The following is a 10,780-nucleotide window of genomic DNA, read 5'->3' on the forward strand; positions in this document are numbered from 1 at the left end:
ATTCAAATGAAAGAATAATCGCAAAGAGTTAGAAAATGCACAAAAGAAACAACAGTTGCAAAATAAACTAAGCATGAAAACAAAATACAAACTAGAAAAGCAAAGAAAAGAGTTGCAAATACCAAATATAAGATAATCAAACGGCAACAAAAACATACAAACAAGGATTGTGCGAAACAACAAAACAGTGTTACCACTCTTAATAGGAAGTAACAAAGAAATCAAACAAGCCACACAAAATAAATAATGAACTGCACAAAAAAAACCCCCCAAAGACAAATTGAAGGGTTCTTTGCAAAATAGAAATCAACAAAATAAAATACAAAAAAACTATTAGAAGATACAAAGGCAAAGAAGAGCAGAGAGCATCACTTCTAGCCAAATGTAAATAAAGATAACTTAAACAAAACAAAAAAAAAACAAAAAAAAAAATATAAAGCAAAATCAACACAAAACAAAGCAGCAATGCTATCCGTGGGCAGGACGTGAAACGCGCTAACAGTCAACACTCCCAATGTTTCAGGGAGAGCACCTAAAATAAAAACAGAATGTTACCATTTAATACTACTATTATATGTTAACCCCTCACCCAAACTTAGCAAACGCCTATTAAACATACTGATGACGAATATGATGTGTGCATAGTCACACACACACAACAACGGCAGCCACAGCAGCAGCGCGAGACCCGCACGAGAAACAGAACTGCTGATCCGACCATACGAGAGGGAATGGCAATCAAGCAATCGGAGCTTACTCTCTCCAGTGTCCACACCTGATGCCGGAAGCAGCCACAGTACAGCGTTCGGCGACGCGTTAGTGACGTTGACCTCAAGCAAAGGTCTACCACCCTTTATATCCCCATAATGACAGCCAATTGGCTTATGACCCACATATGATTATTAGGGAAGGTAATGGCCTTCCCCACCACACCTCTTTAACATGTTATAGAGCACAAGTCAACACTTCCATCTTTTACATGAGAACTGCGAGTAGAAATAATTACTTGGACTTCAAAATACCTGCAGTACTTCAATAGTGTAAAGTCTGCTTTGAACCTGATGTGGCGCTATGCACTTTTCCACATCAAAAAATGTTTTTATGAATATGAACATTGGTGTGGATTTTTAGTATATGCAAATGAAATCTCTAAGATCAAATCTGTGTACCACCTTTTATGAATTATCAGGCCTTATACAAATATCGTGTCAGGCTCCGGTTTGTACTCTACCCTGAGCAAAAATAAACATGCACACTAAGTAGAAGTTTGAAAGTTTAGATTCCTGCCCAATTCACCTTCCCTGCCCAAAGTGTAAAGCCGTTGGAGTTAATTGAGGAGCCCACATTCTTTTCAATCACTTTTTGTGACACATCAGAAAATACTATACATTACTGCAATAACTACTGTAAAAAAATCCTGTAAAAATTTACAGTAACTTACTGGCAATTTTGTTCTCAGTAGCCTGTAAATTTATCAAAATAAAAAAAATCGGTAACTGTTACGTCAATAATTAGCGTTTATACACTACTAACATACAACAAACTGTTTTTTTTTACCGCTATCACTGTGCAACTTAACGTTCAGCCCTTAGTTTGTGAAACACTGGGGTCCAGCATGGCGGCCTGTGCTGCTGCGGTGCGGCGTAAGTGGGCTGCCGACGCTGATTAATGCATAAATACATATTTACAGAAAAATACACATAATCAACATTTCTTGTGAAATGATTCACTCAATTTTGACTACAATTGAGAATTTTTACTGCTGCTGTGATAGTGTGTAAACATTTGGTTTAACTTGTTTTATTTTGAACCCACTGAGAAGGAATATTCTACTATATCAACACTGCAAACACTTTACGTGTATTAATAAAGTAACTAAAAACATGACTTATAACTCAAATCGCTGCAGTTTGATCATCATCTAATAGCCCACATGTATTGTGTTGTAATACTTAACAAAAAGATCATCACTGCATCTACTTCCACATTTACTGTCTTTAAATAAAGCCGCAAAAGATCAGTGCTTATGGTTAAATCATTGACTGAAGCACAGGCCCTACTTTGTCTCCAGCACCATGGTGACCCACAAAACTACATTAAGAGATCTTTCTCTTGTCCAAAAACACGGAATGAAAGAGAAATAAGAACTACAACTGACTTCAGTCACAGCTTTAGATGAAAGCAACTGGGGCAATAGACTAAAACAGAGTGGTAGAGCTTCCTGTAAGTGAGGGCTGCCCGTGCCATGGCCATGCTAAGTGGCCAACATTTTGCCAATGAGTCAAATTCTCAGGGGCCCCTGTGCTGGCAGCCCCATAAAGTGCCATGCAGACTTTTTTGAGTGGCCTGGTATCAGGATAGCAACAATTTCACTGGTTAAGTTTTCTACTCCAAAGGAGGTGAATCATCGTGAATCTCCAAAAGACCCCTTTTTGACCATGATTTTTATGACTACATTTGGCAACACTGTGGCCATTTTATTGAGAAAAAAAAAAAAGGGGTTGAAACTGCTGGCTTAATCATCTACACTGAATGCAGTCAGACCAGGTTTGACCTGTATATAATGTAGTTATGATGAATGCTCAAATTTGATTCTGCAATCACATCTAACAGAAACGACGGCCCATATATTTTGATAGTCCCCATTCAAATAGTTATTTTTTTGGCTATTATGGGGTAGCAAAATTATTTTTGATGAAAGTTGCTTTTAAACTAAGGGTTTCTGTATGTACATTTATTGCACAAACCATGAACTACATGGGAACAAGTAAACACCACTTTAAATTACAACTGCAGATGAAACAAACAAAAAAAAATTTCTTCAGGTAAGTACAATGACAATTTCTGGATGAAAATCACAGCGTTACATAACTTCCCCATAATTCCAGTTTGTTAATCTCATTATGTATCCTGTATTAATAGAATAAGTACCACATAGATACAAAAATACCTACAGTAGCCAATATGTATGGGTACAAAACTATTTTTACAGAAAGGTACGCAGTGGGTTTGGAAAGGGTTCCAATATGCAGAAGATGCTAGGAAAATGATTGAATGTGTATCTAGGTAACAACACACAACATTACGAATAAAGCATATGCAAACTTTTGAACAAGTTCAATTTTCATAAATTAAGCTTTTCTTTCTGTTGTGGCCTAGATGTAAAACAATCAGTTTTTATATGAATAGGGTTATTCAAGGCAGTACTAAAATCAAGCAGCAATTTTTATGATCCCTCTTATTTATTTTGTTCAATTATTCACATTTTGCATCTTCTGTAAGGTAAACTAATGACCGCAACTGTACAGGTAAGAATTTCACAACTAGTGCAAAATATCAATCTTTATTTCCAGAGGAACGACACAGACACAAAACAAATTCACACAAGTATATATAATATATATATAAACATGGATGCAGAAAGGTAAAACAAACTGACAGTATCAATCCTGGCAGAAACAGTAGATGATCCATGGTGCCATTTCTTTCATCTCTTCCCACAATTCATATTTCAAAAAGAAGCTCCATAGTTTAAAATTTTTTGTTTATTCACAATTTTCCCATTATTTCAGACTTAGAGATCAGCATATGCTCACAGGCAGCTTTTGTCTGTGGTGGGGTGACAAGCATGCAACTAAATGTCAGTTTTCTCAGTCAAGTAATAGGTACTGGTTGTCACATTAGTGATAACAACAGTATAACTTTTCAAGCCAGACACATTTTTCTGCAGTTAATTTTAAAATGTACTATGAATGGTTCTATTAAACTAAATGTGAAATACTAAAGTATTATAAAACAGTTAATAACCCCAACCCCACTAAAAGAAGCACTAAAACAGAATTCACTGCATTCTTAGTGATTTTAGTTGTGCATTTAGGAAAGGATGAGACTTCCACTGTTGTCCTACATTCCCCCCAAAATGTATTCCTCTGTCTGTTACAAATGTTGATGCAGGCAGTCACCATATACTGCAATGAGAGTTCAGATCACCCTCTGGTGCACAACCTTCTCATCTTCATGATTTTTCAATCGTCCATCCTGCAGCAGTGGAGAAATCTCTAGGGAAACACAAATTTATATTTGATTAATTAAAGAGGGTCAGAGATAAATGGAAATCTTATTTGTGTGTCAATGTAACACACTTCCTTATTTTACATATCAACATCTTAGTAAAAAAAAAAAAGGTCACTAGCATGTGCTGCCCTTCTTCAGAGAAAATGCTAGTCTTTAATCTGTGAATTTATATGTAAATCAAAGATCAGCAAATTAAAAAAAAAAAAAAAAAAAAACACACCTTTCATTTCAGTGTCACCATTGTTGGTGCTGGAGATTTTCCGGTCCTTTTCCTGGCATCTGCCATCCACACATCTGTTTTAACTTGTCCAAGTGTCTGCAACAGCATTATGGTGTCGAAAGAATCGTCTCCCTCCTCTTTTAACAACTCCAACACCTGCATACATGAAGCACAAATATTACAAAACAAAACAAAAAAAAATATCTCACAATAGATTTTTTAAGCCTTTAAAATATCAATTTCTCAGAACATTATCATCAATATGAATGTAGACAAATGCATTAATACAATTCATTAATGCTTTAAGTATCTTAACTATGTTCACATCACATGAAAATTTCTTACAAATTCAAGAACACAAATTTAGTATAATTCATCTGTAAAGGAAGGAGTGATGCTCTCTAAAAGTAATTGGATGTAGGTATTTAAAATTACAAGAAGATTGTAAGATAAAAGCTACATTCAATAAAGAACTGCACCTATCAGCAGCTTTTAATGTATGCTGCTGAATCAAATCTGCCAATTAAAAGGCAGTTTAAATAAACATTTTCCATTTCAAATGCACAGTGATCAAAATGACATGACAAAACTGAAACACAGAATTTATAGGTATCATACAGTAAGCAGGTAATGTCTAGAGAGTTCTTTCCCAGAATCTATGCAAACAACAAAGACAGAAAAACCGGATCAACACACCTTTAGGCACTTATAACTCTTCAGCTCACTGAGGTTCTCCTCCAGAAACAGCAGATAGAGTGCTTGATCATCCCAGGTCACCTGCCCAAAACTGCATTACCCCTATAGTGGGTAACATCTCATAAGGTTTCAAGAAGCCCATGTTCCTTCTGAATGGAACCCAAACATGGCGTACATGCACAATGGCAACAGCAGCAAATACACACAAAGATTGATGTAGCTCAGCAGCTGAAAGATGCCCACAGCAACTAACTTGCACTGCATGGCCGGAGGTACTGAGGAGTCGTTGATAACCGCTCCAGTCCGGATGTCACACTGAAACTCATCTGTGAAGGAGAGACGGATGTAATAGCAAAGGTAGATGCAGGCCAACATGAGGGCCAAGAAAGTGATGGTGCGGCAGAGGAGGTATCGGATCAGTAATCCTCGAGAAAAACGTTTGCTTCTCAGGTACTGCTCCACCAGAGGATATTTAAAGTAGCTCTCGGTAAGATCTCTCACAGAGCTAAAGAAAAAACATGCAAGAATAACAGGATTTAAATGTTATAGGTATGTAATAGGAAATGGTATGATTGGTGAGAGATTGATGGTGGAAAGAAAATATAGTTTGTGAAAATGGCAATTTTTTAGAAACATACAGATGTGAGGTTAGCTTGAATGTGTATGTATTTCAATAACTCCCACAGAGTGAAACCATGTGACAGATCTGTGTGCTTTGTAAACCCAGTCACTCTTCAGGTGTCAAGAAGAACTTTCAGACATTTTCTCTGCTCTTTGTGCGTGTCCAGTTTACCTGTGTGAGCCCATGTGGGCTGACTCTGTTTCCCGTTTACCTGCCGCGTAAAGGGATTTAGACAGTTTGATGGCTCTGTTATAGGTATGGTCCAGTTCTTCCATTATAAAGGTCAGATCAGAAGAAAGCACAGGAGCTCCTGTGAACCGCCAAAACAACGCTGGCATGTAAACTGATACTGCCACCAGCAAAAGGATATAAGGGAAAAACTGCAGAGAGAGGAGAGAGGAGTTCATTTTAGGCGATCATGTGTCCTACAACATATTCATGATTTTCTTCCCTTTTATTTATTTATTTATTTTGGAATAAAACATTCTTTAATACTATTTGAGGTGATTTTCTTGATTATCTTATTGTTAATCTTGAAGTGAAGGTGAATTGTGTGATTTCTCTAGTAGCACCAAAGTGATTGTGAAAATTATTTGTTATTGTTTCAGCTTTTGCATACCCACAAACAAACTTTAGAGATGTAACCTGATATGTTATCACTTTGTTTTGGAAAATGCAGAAGAGTTATATCGATCACATGTTCAATATGGAGTACTGCAAGGCTCAATATTAGACCTTTGCTTTTTTACCCACTATATGCTTCCTTTGACATTATCACGAAACAAAGTTAGTTTTTGACTGTTATATTGACAATCCTTTATATTTTCTCAAGGCCTCATAAAACCTTCCATTTCTCTAAATTAATGAACTGCATACATGATATTAAAACCTGGATTATTAATAATTTTGTACTGCTTAACTCAAAAAAAAAAAAAAAAAAGGCCTTACTAACTAAACTAAAAACCTCCAAATGTAATGACCTAAATACAATCTGTAGATGAATTATCACTGTAAAGAATCTAAGTATACTGTTTAATAGCAACCTGTCATTTTAAAGTCACATTTCCAGCATATGCCCTCAATGTAAAATCCTGAAAAGTTAAGCCACGTTTAATGACCTCAAGACTAGTTATAATCTATACTATATAACGCACTCCCTTAATTCTCCAATTTAAATCCCCTATTGTGTGTCTCTGGACAACAAACAGCAGTGTTTCATCCCTGAATCAATCTGTGTTTTGAATGAATCAGTTGAGCAAATGACCCATTCATAAAGTATGACCATTTTTTTTTTTTTAAATAGAGTACTCAAATTAATTTAAGTAGTCAATTTTAAGTAAGCTCTAGACTACAATACTTAGAAGAACCAAGTAAAAAGTGTGAACATGTTTTATGGGTTTACCTTGTGCAGCCATAGTGGCAGGCCTCCTGTGTCCTGTGTTTGCACTGCAGCCCAGCAGTACGAATCCACATAAGCAGCCTGACGCCATGAGAACTTTGTGGGGGAGAAACAACTAATCTGTGTACCTAGAGAAAAAGAAAATCAGATTTTTTAGATAGAAAATAAATCAGTGAAGTCTTTTGCATCTTTTTCTTTAAAGCTTGAAGTTGGTCGCTATTCACTGTCATCATATGGATTAGCACAAGCAAGCTATTATTTCAAATTTCCTCTTTTGTGGTCTGGAAAAGAAAGGTGATACAGCAATAGAACAACACGGGGTGTATTTTTATGTGAACCACCCCTTTATAAGCTGTAAAACTAATTTCACAGACCCTAAATCAGTCCCTCCATTATTTCGTGGAACTTTTTTCTGATTTTTGTGGCCTAAAATGACTGATTTTACTGAGGTTTTTCTCAAAATTTTCTTATTGTTTTGCAGTGAAAATATACCACAGAAAACATTCTTCTAACACTTTAATGACTTTTCTGACTTAGACAAACATTGTAGGGCTCCAGACTAACATTTGAGGACACCAGCAACAGTGCCATTAAGTTCTACAGAAGGTGGCACCAGCACCTGACAGTAAAGCAATCATCCTAATCACACTGTACATCTTTGATGTCTGCATTTACATATGCAAGATGTATTTTTGTAAAATTATGAATTTTTTGTTTTATACATGGGGCAACCTATGAAGGATGAACAAACATCGCCACATTAAAATAACTTTCAAATTCGGTAATACTTAAAGCTTTGAAGTGCTGGGAAAAGTTGTGTGAAGCATTTTAAATAACTCGAAAACATTAGACCATTTCTGTTGTTCCTGTAGTTCTGCTATGTTAAATCCATGCTGAATGGTGGTGGTGGTGATTTGTGTTTATTGAACAATGTTTTTCCTGGTTTCCACATCAGTGGCGTTTGTTCTGATATCTGTAGCTACTACAGAATTCTACGCCGAATTTGAATGCTTCTCACAAGATTTCACACAGATGTTATTGATTCTGTGGTGAATTCGACTGCTTTCTTCACTGTATCTCCCAGCACTGTGAATATCGGTGTTGCGTGATCAAGATCAGCCCGCGGCTCCGGCTCAAGCAAATAAACGGTTTGTGCTGTGTAGCCCTAACGAGTAGTGCGAATTCTTTCCGCTTTCAGTTTGTTTATCCAATGTAGTTCTTGTAAATCGGTCATGATGAGAACGCAAGGCTGTACATTCCATTTTGGAACTGAGAAACAAGCTTTCTTTGACTGAAGGCACATTGCGATGATGTCACAGGACGCGTCTAAGCCCAAAATCTGTGGAAAATCTGCAGCAATTACGAAAATTTGTGAGCTTTTGCGAAAATTGCAGAGTTTGCTTGATTTTGCAATAAATTCAGCGATCACAGAATCGCAAAATCCTGGAGGGACTGCTAAATTAAATCTGTACATCATATAAAGCAATCAAGTCTCTTCAGAAAATTTGGACTAAATGGCTCAATTCATATGGATTACGATCACTTCATGAACTTTATGAAGCGTCAAACTGGTAGTTACACAGACTGTCAAAGGAGGGACAGAAATCTCTCAGATTTCATTAAAAATATCTTAATTTGCGTTCTGAGGATGAACTGAAGTCTTACATGTTTGGAACAACACATGAGAGCAAGTTAATGATGAGAGAATTTTCATTTTTGGGTGAGTTATCCCTCCGGTCGACTCCATGCAAATCGACCAGTTTACATAACGTCATTGTTGATGTGTCATTCCAGCCCCAACAGGTGTGTCTGTGTGAAAGAGCAGTGCAGTGCAGTTTCGTCTCAACACAAACTCAAGCATTTGTGCTCTTGGTGTTTTTAGAGTCTGTCGCCTCCCTATGAACATTTATATGAACAGTTCACATTGCATTTTTATTTTTTGTCTTAAGGTACTGTGCAACAAACCTTGCATTCTGTACAAATTAAAACACGGATGAAAAAATATTTTGGCTCTTATGATATTACATTGTACAATTAACATTATAATTTACACTGTAAATAAAGCTTCACTAAACATTATATGTGCCATGTCTCTCATCCAATAATCACAATGAGCTTTGTTACTTTTGATAAGTAAAAATCTCAACTTTCAAATTGTATAAGTGCAAATAATTGTAATAATGCAAATTATGCCTACCGCTTTTAACAAAGTGCAAATGGTATCTCTTTTTCAATTTACATTCTTATATCACCACATATGAGCTGTTGCGTAATCTTTTTTTTCATCTTTAATCTTCATACCATACCTGCAGAACTATTATCAAGATTGTCAACAAGAATTATATTGTTTGTTCGATGCTAAATCAAAATCAATACAATACAGCTGTATAAATTTAGTTTTTATGTTTAGCTATTTTGTTCCCACATCTGTGTAAGTGCTACATAGGTATACTTCCCTAGGGGAAAAAAAGGAACCTTTGAATGCAGAACTTAATGTTTTGTGAGATAAAATACAATAAACTTTACTTATAATGCTACAAAATTATATACGACCTAATGTAATGCACTTCACGTAATAACGTACAGCATAATCTGCTGTCACACTTACTGAAGCCTCATCAAAAGAGTATGTATGTGCCAAATACCTCTGAAGATGAGATATACATTTACCTGCAGCAACATGAACATACCTGTCCTACAGACTAGAGACCAGGTTATGTTCAGAGAATAAACTGCTATAGCTACTTACCCTGAAAGTAACTTATGTTTTTTTTTTTTTTTTTTTGGAAATGAAATTTTACTCTTCGCAAACTCACATGCTTTCTGGAATCTCCCAGGTGTGTAAAACACCAAAAGAAAATATAGCACGTAAGAAATGCAATTCGGGCCATGCATGCCTTGACTGCTCTCAACAATGAATAAATCCGCGTCATCGGTTAGATATGAGTTCTTGTGTGAAGTGAAACTCTGAGAAACTGAACAGACAAGCAGCACATGATTTTTATGCATAATATCTCATGATGATCGTGAGAAAATGTCATACCGACAGACACTTCCTGCGCGAAGGCCAGAGAGATAAGCAGCAGAGGCAGACCCACCGCGACACAGGTGACCATCTTATCCAGGCCAGCTCCAGCCGGATGCCTTTGTACCTGTTCTCTGACGCGGGGGTCCTTGAGCACGAAGTCCGTGAACACATACTCTGTGGCGGGCGTGCGCTATCGCCATGACTATCTCTTCTATTATCTACAAACTCTCTAATCACAAACATGCATCCAACTTTGGACTGACTTGAAAAGAATGCGGATGCTTGCTCAAAGTGTGCTCATTCTCTCAAAAGTTAACGTTGCACGCTTTACGTATGAAAAGATGCAGCAATTGGTTTTAGATGTAAACACGCAAACAACGACACTATTTCCTCAAACATTTCGTTGCTCTTGTTGCTCTTCGTTTTCATTTTCTTCTTCTTCTATGAGTTTTATTATCGGGCTGCGAACCAACTAAATACATGGAGAGCGCCACCCGCTGTACCGAAGCACGAGCAAGATGAGTTCCAGTAAACTTTAGGGTGAAGAAGTTGCACAGAGCAAATTAAACCAATCAAAGGTTTTTTATTTTTATTTTTTATGCAACTCACTATAAAAAGTTGTCAAGTCTTTAAGATATTTATTTTCATTAAATCCTCAGTTTGTGTTGTTCAAAACGTTTTTGTAAGATTGGTATACTTAAAAAAAAAAAACTGGATGATTCTGACCCCAGCATAAGTGTG

At 36.5% G+C, this 10,780-nt stretch overlaps 1 pseudogene; it reads right to left on the minus strand.

Moving 5' to 3' along the window:
• Positions 1 to 3,882: 3,882 nt before the first annotated feature.
• LOC109083148 lies at positions 3,883 to 10,550 on the minus strand (annotated as a pseudogene).
• Between the last annotated feature and the right edge of the window lie 230 nt (positions 10,551 to 10,780).

This window comes from Cyprinus carpio, chromosome A15 (assembly GCF_018340385.1).
Source record: "Cyprinus carpio isolate SPL01 chromosome A15, ASM1834038v1, whole genome shotgun sequence".
Taxonomy (NCBI): domain Eukaryota; kingdom Metazoa; phylum Chordata; class Actinopteri; order Cypriniformes; family Cyprinidae; genus Cyprinus; species Cyprinus carpio.